This window comes from Carex rostrata, chromosome 26 (genome assembly GCF_964058835.1).
Source record: "Carex rostrata chromosome 26, lpCarRost1.2, whole genome shotgun sequence".
NCBI lineage: Eukaryota > Viridiplantae > Streptophyta > Magnoliopsida > Poales > Cyperaceae > Carex > Carex rostrata.
The window spans coordinates 4,472,103-4,484,319 of NC_135943.1; positions in this window are offsets into that span (position 1 = coordinate 4,472,103).

Below are 12,217 nucleotides of genomic sequence, written 5' to 3' on the forward strand. Positions count from 1 at the left end.
TATAGTGGAGTCTATTGAGAGACCACTAAAATTGTTTTGTGACAACAGTTCAGCAGTGTTATATGCAAATAACAACCAAAATTCATCAGAGTCTTAAGTACATTGGCATCAAATTTTTGGTTGTAAAAGGAAAGAGTATAGGAAGTTAAAACATCCAAAATTTTCATTTAAAAGGAAGTTAAAAATAATAATAATTGCAGGAAGCCCTACTGTGGGACAAACATTGTTAGAAGGAGCTGTGGTTTTATGGTAGTTAACTGAATAGTGATGTAACTAGGGTTTGGAGTTGCACTCTGATGCAAAATGTAAACAACGACAGCCGCTATCACATTCTCAGAATAATGTGTTGCTAGATCCAGTCAAGTTTGCCACTCTTTGAATCACTTTGAAGTTTGCAAAGTTATACAACCAAGGAATAAATCTAAACCCTAAATTTAATAATTCGATGCATGTCTGTCGGTGGTGCTACGCTAATAATAAAATAATAATAAATTTGAATCATAAACCCTAAATTATTGGTGTATATGGGTGATGTCCAGCTATTAACTGGCGTTGCATGGGAGGTGTGCAATAATGTGTTGCTTCGAGGTGGTACTGGTGTACAATAAAATAAGTATACATATTTTTAAAATAAATTAAAAAAATTTATAACTAATTTTACAGTATAACTGAATATTTATTTGAAAAAATTTCATATTTATTCCCGTACAACCTACATCTATGAGTTACAACTTTTTCAAAAGTGAATTTTCATATATTCCGTCAATTCTCATACTGTATAATCCTGTTAAAAATGAACAGGCCATAAGAGCCTATAAGAGCCTGTACGGCCGACTACGGGATATGGAAATTAGTTTGCTTTTTGGTTCATCCCAATTATTTTTCCAGCATTGTTTAGGATGACATGTTTATTCCCAATTCTTTCTCTTTTATTTTCCATTTCGGTTACCAACTCAGTTCAATTTGATGGAATTTTTTTTGTTAAATCAGACTTCACTTTTGTTTTCCCAAGTCATTGATTCTTTTTTTTTTTATATAGTTACTCTCTCTCCTCTCTCATCTTTCCATCTACTTCACATGTGACTCTCATTTTTTTTTTTTTAATAAGTAGTTTGCTTCGACTTTATTTTTGCTTGTGAAGCTAAATGATCTGGATGGATCCTAGCACCTTTTGTTTTACTTAATCATTTAATCAATAATTACAAAGCTGTTGGAAAATTTTATACTGTCAGTTTGATTATATTTCTTGAAAAAATAACAACTCCAGCTAACATATTAACCAATAACGATTCTAGCCAAAAAATATTGAATCTCCAATTACAATCTAAGAACTGGAAAAATAAAAAACAAATCTGACGTAACTTTGACATAAATTATAACAAAAAAAAGCGATTACTGAAAATAAAGTGCCTACTTAATTCAAAAATGTGTTGCTTCTTGGTAATGGTGTATAATAAAATAAATATAATTATTTTTAAAATAAATAAAGATTTCGCATAACTATTATCAGCGTACAACTGAATATTCATTTCAACACATTCTATATTTATTCCCGTACAACCTGCAGTTTCCTACTTTTTCAAAAATGAGTTTCCAACTCTGTCAATTCTCATATCGTGTATATAATCTCGTGAGAAACAAACAGACCCTTAACATATAAGTCTCATTGTACTTTGTTGTCTTGTGTTATTGGATATCTAAGCTTGGAGCACTTTACATTTTGTACTGGTTTAATTTTTAAATAAATTATCTTAAAAAACAAATGTGCCAATGAATTTGACTATATAGAATCTGGCTCCAAAAAATTAAACTTACATTTCTATTGGTACTTTGAGAAGAGCAACTCGTTTATTTCCAAAAATAAAAGTGTTTGGGCTGTGCTGGATTGGTACGAAACATGGTTCTCAACAAGTGGGCCCTTTGCAAGGTTGCATGCAGTACTACTACACCCCCCCCCCCCCCCCCCCCCCCCCCCCCCCCCCCCGCGCCCCGAATTCACATCCTCTCCAATACCTGATAAGGGAATCTTTTACAATTACTAGATCTGAACCGTACTTTTTAACTTGGCACGAATCTCAAAGCCCAAAAATGGGGCCCCTACAGTGACCCGAATCCCAAGCCGGTTGAGATTTAATCTCAAACCGTAAAGTAAGTGATCCTCTGCAATAATTGTGCAATACCTGAGAGGATACGGGTTCCCCCCCCCCCCCGAGCTAATAATTAAATTATACTCCACATCAAGACTTGACAGACAAAACATGTGATGATAAACATGAGAAACAGTGACCCTTTTGTCCCTACCACCTACCATTCATTATTAATTGAAATTGAATAGGTGCCTTTTTGTTTAATTAATTAATCAATCTTGTTTTTCTTATTGAATCTGTAGCCTATTTTCTTATTGGATTCTTAGCGAGTCTGAATACAGAACTTGTTTTATTGGATATTTCCTTATTTATAGAACATTGCCATATTTAATTGCGTTCTCTGGAGACCAATGACATAATTGTATTATTACCAAACTTTATATAATTTAGACCATTACTAAATCATAAAGTTATTAATACGCATTATACACATTAAAAACCCCACTTCTCATAACACATATTGAACCTGATAAATAATATTTAATTTGATCACTTCATAACGGATCTAATTAGATATTGACAATTTATTATTCAATATATATTTATATCACATATAAGCCATATATGTTGTAATTAATGAAATTAATTCCAACAAGAACATTTTTAATTTATAAGATCAGGAAGCACTTTATTTTGGTTCGATCTAATAGAGGTCAACTATATTTCTGTGGTTCACTAATACAATCACAAAGTTCTTAATAATCTGATCACAATATTCATCATTAGAAATAGGAGGCCAATGCAACATTGCAAATGCCGATTGCGAGTAAGGGAGACCAGCAATTTATGAATAGTCCTGGCCCTGGGAAAGATGCTGGTATATCTATTCTGGTGTCGTTAGAAGTTTAGAATTTAGATATAGAACACTATAGCTTGCTAGGATTAAAGAAGCTTAAGGGTGTGCTCCAACTGAAGATACGTAGAGGGAAGGGAGGAGAAAAACACTGTGCGGGAGGTTAAGCCATCGCCAGACTGTATCTGACCGATGGTCGTCCCCTGCTTCAGAAGGAGAGAATTGAAGAGGAAGCGGAGGGTACGCGGTACTGTGCAGAGAGAAAGAGAGAAGAATGCCAAGTTTTATTTTGACTAGATCTATACCCCCGATTTGGGGTGTTACCTCCGTTACCGTTCCCTTCTCTTTAATGAGGGATTTCCCTCTGCGTTCTGGAGCACAGCCTAAGAAGCTCTTTTAAGGAGCTAGCTGCATTACACAGCGTGTCACATACTCACTTTAGAATCAACTTTGCCAATCTTTAGTATATAGTTTGCTCGCAGATCTCTGACGGTCGGGATCTAAACTTAAAATTTGAGTTACTTCAGGTGATATGATTCCCTTCCCCCATCTTTTATGTAATCTCAAGCTTGGTGTATAGTTTTATTCTACTTTTGTAGTTCATTCTGATCTTGTAATAAAATCTGGTCATGACAAAATTATAGTTTGAACATTTATTTTTCAAGATAAACTAAGCGCTTTATTTTACTGACATGATCTTCATTGATCTAATTGATTGAGGTCCACTATATTTGTATATTTCTATATATATAGTACAATAACAAATTTCTTAATAATCTAAAACATATTATAAGAGCAACCCAGAATAGACCTATCTGCGATGCTTGGATTAATTTATTTCATTCGCAGGTGGGGCCCATCCGGATGTCCGCTTTTTATTGTTCTTGTTATCACTGAATAGGTTGCTTTGTGGGGTCAACGTTAAATTAACTCACTTTTTCAAAAATAGAAGAGACTAGATGGTCATTGGTAATTTTAAATAGATGTATAGTTATTTTTTTTCAAGATAGTCAATAATTATCACATTAAAAATATGATAAAATTAATTTAAATAGATGAACTTTGTATATTTGAATTTTTTTTTAATTCGTATTTGTATCTTGAAATTCATATGATTCAATTATCCGATAATTATTCGTTTCATATCCATAAATTATCTGTTCTGTATTCGTATCCGTTTAAGGCGGACTTGGTTTTGAATTTTAATATCTGTTTACCATCTGTATCTGTATTCATATCTGCTCATTGAAAGACAGAACTAGCAAAAAGTTTCCAATGTTTTTAAATGTTAAAATGATCTAAACAAATTAAAAAAAATCCTATAGTTGGATATATATCATTCAACCCGGTTTTCACAAAATATAATATACTAGCAAAACCATTGGTGCATTGAAAAGAGCGCAAAGCAATTTGAAATGGAATTAATAAACAGCAGACACACTCAAGCACAGCAGCGAGTTGTAGCAGCCACAGGCCCTACAGCTACAGAATACGAAAAAGACAAAGGTCACAAGGATAAGCGGGGAGACTAATTCGTTTTTTTTTAATAATGTTTACAAAGTTTATAAGCAGGATTAGAAAAAATTTCCATTTTTTTGAATGTTAGAATAATCTACACATAATAAAAAAAAATTCCAATAGTTAGATATGTATCATTCAACCTTTCACAAAATAAAATATACTAGCAAAACCTTTGGTGCCGATTTTTTTATTTATATCCAAAAATTAAATCAAATTACAAATAATAACCGAAGCACCGTTGAATTTCGAAATTTACCCAATCCGGTTATCCAATAACCGGATTTGGGATAAATGTCCGGTTATCCAATAACCGAACTCAACAAATATAACCGGTTATTCACTAACCGGAAAGTTATGTTTTTTTTTTTTTAAAAAAAACTGGTTAATCACTAACCGGAAAGTAAGTTTTTTTTTTTTTAAAAACAGAAATTTCGAATTTTTTTTATTTTTTATATTAAAATATTAGAAATGTTGAATATATTTCTTTGAAAATAGATGAAATACAATATAATTTGATTTATTAGAAAGACTGCAACAAATAACTCGGATCAATATTTTTCAGGCCGGATTTTTCGCGGCTGTAAGAAAAATTAATATATTTCTTTATGTGCTATTGGAAAAAAATAAAAATGCTCAGATTCTGAGTTATTGGTCCCGGTTCAAAAGTCACTTCTAGGTAATCTAGAAAATATTGTGATCCATATAGTAAATTTAATTAATAAAAAGTTATTTATATTTTGAAAATTCTTTTTGAAAAATAATTATTAAATAAATTAAAGTTTTTATTTTTTTTTTAAATAGAAACAACTTTTTATTAATTAAATGTACTAGATGGATCACAATATTTTTTAGATTACCTAGAAGTGACTTTTGAACCGGGATCAATAACTCAAAATCTGAGCATTTTTATTTTTTTCCAATAGCACATAAAGAAATATATTAATTTTTCTTACAGCCACGAAAAATCCGGCCTGAAAAATATTGATCCGGGTTATTTGTTGCAGTCTTTCTAATAAATCAAATTATATTGTATTTCATCTATTTTCAAAGAAATATATTCAACATTTCTAATATTTTAATATAAAAAAAAAATTCGAAATTTCTGTTTTAAAAAAAAAAAAAAAAAAAAACTTACTTTCCGGTTAGTGATTAACCGGTTTTTTTTTTTAAAAAAAAAAAAAAAAAAAAAAAAAAAAACATAACTTTCCGGTTAGGGAATAACCGGTTATATTTGTTGAGTTCGGTTATTGGATAACCGGATTGGATAGTTTTCGAAATTCAACAGTGATTCGGTTATTATTTGTAATTTGATTTAATTTTTGGATATAAATAAAAAAATCGGCCTTTGGTGCATTGAAAAGAGCACAAAGCAATTTGAGATGGAATTAATAAAACAGGCGACACGCTGAAACACAGTAGCGAATGAAATAAATTTAAAATAACTATTGGATTTTGGTTGGATGAAATAAGGAATAGAGCAAGAATAGAGCTAATATTAAGTTTTGAGAATAGTAGCTAATTCAATTTTTAGTTGGATTAGTAGAATAGTGATGTAATCTGAACAAAACTAGGGTGTGATGTGCTTACCAAGAGGGGTTCGTGAGCACACCTCCAAATGACTATCGAATTGACTCCGAATTATGAATCTAAACCGTTGAAATCCAAGTACTTCGTGAGTGATGCACGTACATGCAAAAATTTTAAAGTTTGGAATTTATTTAGCACATGGTCAAGCGGTCAAAACAATAAACATTTTATAAATTATTTTTTTTAATTGTTTTATGTATTAATTTTTCATCATTGTTTTGACCGCTTGACCATGTGCTTAATGAATTCGAAACTTTAAAATTTTTGATGTATATGCATCACTTGCGAAATACTTGAATTTCAACGGTTTGGATTCATGTTTCGGAATCAATCCGATAGTCATTTGGAGGTGTGCTCACCAATCTCTCTTGGTGAGCACATCACACCCTAGTTTTGTTCGATGTAATCTATATAGAACAATTGGTTGAGGCTTGAGCCCTCTCGTTTTATTTATTTAAATAAATAGTTCTCAGGGTAGTTACTTTTGACCCTTCTAAACAACCGATTTTTTTATTAATAGAAAATAAATAAATAAAATATCGAAATACAGCATAATTTTTGAATTTTGTCGAAAACTGAGTAGAACGGGTTGTGTAAACCCGTCCCACCGGACGGGTTTAATTATCTCGTCCAGTTAATTAATGGTTAGCGTTAAACTCAGCGGAGGAAAGAAAAAAAAAATCCGGACGGTATGCTTCAACCCGTCCCGGATCAAAAAAGATAAAGAAATCCGGACGGGTTATGTAACCCCGTCCAGGATTTGAAATCTTTTTCCATATATTATATTATATTATTATATTATATTATATTATATTATTATATTATTATATTATATTATATTATTATATTACAGCACATCGTAAACCGTTAGATCTGCTTTAATATTCGTACAATCTGCTTTTACTGTTCAAGCACTTTATTTTGTACGAATATTAAAGCATATCTAACGGTTTACGATGTGGTGTTATTTAGTTTGAAATAACACCAATGTCATATTAGCCTAACTCTATTATGTTATGAATAGAACTAGTTTAGTTGTGCTTAAGCTCACCAAAGTGTTTGGTGAGCTTAACTCCAAAACTTATTAAATCGGTTTCAAATGACGAATTCAAACCATTAGAACCTACCTATCTTGCGAGTGATGCGTCTACATTTGAAAATTTTAAACATTTGAATTAATTTAGTATAAAGTCAATATGTCAAAATTAAAAGGTTAATAAATTAATTTTAGTGCATTTATTTTTTGAATGTTTTTTTACCGCTTGACTTTATACTAAATTAATTAGAATGTTTAAAATTTTCACATGTAGTGCATCACTCATAAGATAGGCGGATTTCAACGGTTCGAATTCGTCATTTGAAACCGATTTGATCGATTTTGAAGTTAAGCTCACCAAACACTTTGGTGAGCTTAAGAACACCCTAGTTTTGTGAGCTTAACTTCAAAATCCATCAAATTGATTTCAAATGACGAATTCGAACCGTTGAAATCCGTCTATCTTACGAGTGATGCACTACATGTGAAAATTTTAAACATTCTAATTAATTTAGTACAAAGTCAAGCGGTTAAAAAACGTTCAAAAAATAAATGCACTAAAATTAATTTATTTAACCTTTTAATTTTGACATATTGACTTTATACTAAATTAATTCAAATGTTTAAAATTTTCACATGTAGACGCATCACTCGCAAGATAGGCAGGTTCTAACAGTTTGGATTCGTCACTTGAAACCGATTTAATAAGTTTTGGAGTTAAGCTCACCAAACACTTTGGTGAGCTTAAGCACAACTAAACTAGTTCTATTCATAATATAATATATATATATATATATATATATATATAGAGTACGGCTAACACGCTTCCTCTAGCATATGGGCCGAAATGCTTCCGGTGGAAATTTGAAATTTCAAAATCCAAAAAGTCGATCTGAACCGTTCATCTTCTTCTCCATATTAATATCTGCTTGGAGACCAAATTTTACATTTTTCTAAATTTTTTTACTATTTATTAAGCCACTTTGAAAATCGCTGATCCAATGGTTTTACTGTTTTGTTAAGCCACCGTTGGATCAGCGATTTTCAAAGTGGCTTAATAAATAGTAAAAAATTTCAGAAAAATGTAAAATTTGGTCTCCAAGCAGATATTAATATGGAGAAGGAGATGAACGGTTCAGATCGACTTTTTGGATTTTGAAATTTCAAATATCCACCGGAAGCATTTCGGCCCATATGCTAGAGGAAGCGCGTTAGCCGTACTCTATATATATATATATATATATATATATATATATATATATATATATATATATATATATAAGTATATTAATATAATAATATAATATAAAAAACAAAAAATATAATATATATAAAATCATAATATAATATAATATAATATATATAAAATCATAATATAAATAATAATATAATATATGGAAAAAGATTTCAAATCCTGGACGGGGTTACATAACCCGTCCCGATTTCTTTTTTTTTTTTTTTTTTTTTGATCCGGGACGGGTTGAAGCACACCGTCCGGATTTTGTTTTTTGTTTTTTTCCTTTCCTCCGCTGCGGCCATTTTTATTAATATCCTTAAAAAAAAAAAGAAATTTTAATAATGCCCCTACATTGAATTTTTTGTTAAAAATGCCCCAACCGCCAGGCCCACGGGCGGCCCAAAACAAAAGCGGACCGCCCGTCCCACTGGCAGGTCACTTCAACTAGTGGGGCGCCCCTGGCTCTGGCGGTTCACTGTTCACCTTTTTTTTTTTTTTTTTTTAGAGATCTTAGTATTTTGATTTGATTAATTTTGTGAAAAAAAAAGTTTTTTTATTTAGAGTGTATGTCAAAAAATAAAATATTTGATATATTTACGAAGTGATGTCGTAAATCTTTATAACTTTGATTTTTTTTATTTTTATTTTTTTGGTGAACTTTGATTTTATTTGTCAGTTGGATATCACAAGTCTAAATATAACACTAATTAAGGACTTGGCCTTTATTCTGGTTTTTATAATATATGTATAATGTACACATATACACATACGCATATACACATATACACCTATAAACATATACACACATATACACATATACACATTTAAACATATACACATATAAACATATAAACATATACACATATAAACATATACACATATACCCGATTTTTTTAAATATATGTATATATGTGTGTGTATATATATATATATATATATATAGAGTTAGGCTGGGGTGCTATGGATAGCATAGTGGCCTCCCGTGCTACGGCTCAATATTCAAGTTTTCAAAATCCAAACGGTCGATCCGAACCGTTCATTGTTTAATCCATATTGAAATGTGCTTGGAGACCAAATTTTACATTTTTTGGAATTTTTTTGCTATTTATTAAGATGGTTTCAAATCGCTGTTTTCCAGTGGTGCAGAATTTTAATAAAAACAGCGATTTTGAAACCATCTTAATAAATAGCAAAAAAATTCCAAAAATTGTAAAATTTGGTCTCCAAGCACATTTCAATATGGATTAAACAATGAACGGTTCGGATCGACCGTTTGGATTTTGAAAACTTGAATATTGAGCCGTAGCACGGGAGGCCACTATGCTATCCATAGCACTCCAGCCTAACTCTCTCTCTCTCTATATATATATATATATATATATATATATATATATATATATATATATATATATATATATATATAAATAGAGATGGGCTACAGTGAGTTGCGAAGTAAAGCGACTATTTTACTTCACGCTCATATTTTGTAATTTTTAAGTTCAAAACGTCGATCCGAACCGTTCATCATGTTCTCCATATTGAAATGTGCTTGGAGACCAAATTTTACATTTTTTGGAATTTTTTTACTATTTATTAAGCAATTTTGAAAGTCGCTGATCTGATGGTCCAGAAAATTTTACTGTTCACAGCAAAACAACAATTTTCAAAAATGCTTAATAAATAATAAAAAAATTCCAAAAAATGTAAAATTTGGTCTCCAAGCACATTTCAATATGGATTAAACATCTAACGGTTCGGATCGGTCGTTTGGACTTTCAAAATAAAAATACGGCGTGAAGTAGAAACGCGTTTTACTTCGCAACTCACCGTAGCCCACCTCTTATAAATATATACATATACATATATTATATATATAATATACATATATATACATGTAGAGTAAGGCTATGCTACTTCATGAATTAAACAGAGCACTAGTGGAGCGCCCGTGGGATGGGCGGTTCTCTAGTTTTGAAGTTCAAATAGCCGATCCAAACCGTTAGATGTTTAATCTATATTAAAATGTGCTTGGAAACCAAATTTTACATTTTTTTGAATTTTTTTACTATTTATTAAGATGGTTTGAAAATCGCTGTTTTTTAATGCCTACCGTTGAACAAAAACTTAAACTAAATTTTTGAGACCCTAAACGACATTTTTTTGAAATTCTAATGCTTCCGATACAACGATGCCGGGTGTTCCACCGGGGCAAAACGAATTCGTCCCGTTCTCCCCTTTCTGAAAAGTGGTCATACGCGTAAATCCGAGTTTCCTAGCCAAAGTTATGGCTGTTTAAAGTTTTTTTTTCAAAAATTAAACTTTGAAAATTCACCAATTGACAAATAAAATCAAAGTTCACCAAAAAAATCAAAGTTATAAAGATTTACGACATCACTTCGTAAATATATCAAATATTTTATTTTTTGGCATACACTCTAAATAAGAAAATTTTTTTTCACAAAATTATTCAAATCAAAATACTAAGATCTATCTAATAAAAAAAAAAAAAAAAAAAAAAAAGTGAACAGTGAACCGCCAGAGCCAGGGGCGCCCCACTAGTTGAAGTGACCCGCCAGTGGGACGGGCGGTCCGCTTTTGTTTTGGGCCGCCTGTGGGCCTGGCGGTTGGGACATTTTTAACAAAAAATTCAATGTAGGGGCATTATTAAAATTTCTTTTTTTTTAAGGATATTAATAAAAATGGCCGCCTCCGCTGAGTTTAACGCTAACCATTAATTAACTGGACGGGATAATTAGACCCGTCCGGTGGGATGGGTTTACACAACCTGTTCTACTCAGTTTTCGACAAAATCCAAAAGTTATGCTGTATTTTGATATTTTATTTATTTATTTTCTATTTAGAAAAAAATCGGTTCTAAACAATGCCAATCAGGATTATTTAAGCAAGTAGAGTTCCGACCATAACAGTGACTGCTTCACCACTGATGCGCACCCTCTGAGATTTCTCATCCAATTCTTGGTGCAATACGCCACTTCTTGGCGAAGCCTGAAAGAGGGAAAGAATGTTAAGAATTTTGAGCCATCTTTTCTGATGTATATATTTATAATGAATCAATGGCATACCATGAAAGCAGTGAGACTTTTCTTATTTAGCTTTCTACTCCAATACGGCATCAGGGAACAGTGTGCACTACCGCATACTGGTTCAGGTCGAATAGTCTGATCCATGGAAAAAAGAAAGAATGACAAATTGAAGAAAAACTAAGAAAGTAACGGAAAAAACGAGAATATTACAATGAAGTCCTCTGATGCGGTTGCTTTGAGAACATTAACAACAGGCACATCATTCAGAGTCAAAGGAATTGATGGAAATTCACTTGCATCACATCCGACAACTTGGTCTGCTGGGAAGTCCAGTTCAATGAAGAACTTCTCCTTCGCATCTTTCGACTGGCTTATTTTCTTTGCAGTTAAAATCCCAGATCATGTGACAAATTCTACAGTTTCATGTTTTACGAGAACAGACGTGAACAGGAAATGAGCGGCAGCTAGTGTAGCATGGCCACAGAGATCAAACTAATAATATTTATAAATTTTCGATAAGTCTCTAAAAAGTAGAAGAAATTTTTAGGTAAAAATTGAAAAATCAATTTGAATGATACAGTTAACTATGCTTAGTAAGGAACATGCAAGGAAAATGTACCAGAATGACAGTTATAGATACATTTTAATTATAATACAATTTTTTATCAAATATTAATATATAATTCTACAGAATCAAATAAATTGTAGTTGCAAACTATGTTTAGTAGTTATTATTTATTAAGGAGGCACCTTGCCAAGAAGTAAGTCGACAAATAAAGATATAAAGAAAATAAGAAAGGACACCACAGCAACAGGGGTGAACCAACGAAGGCCGAAACGGGGGACAGTCGT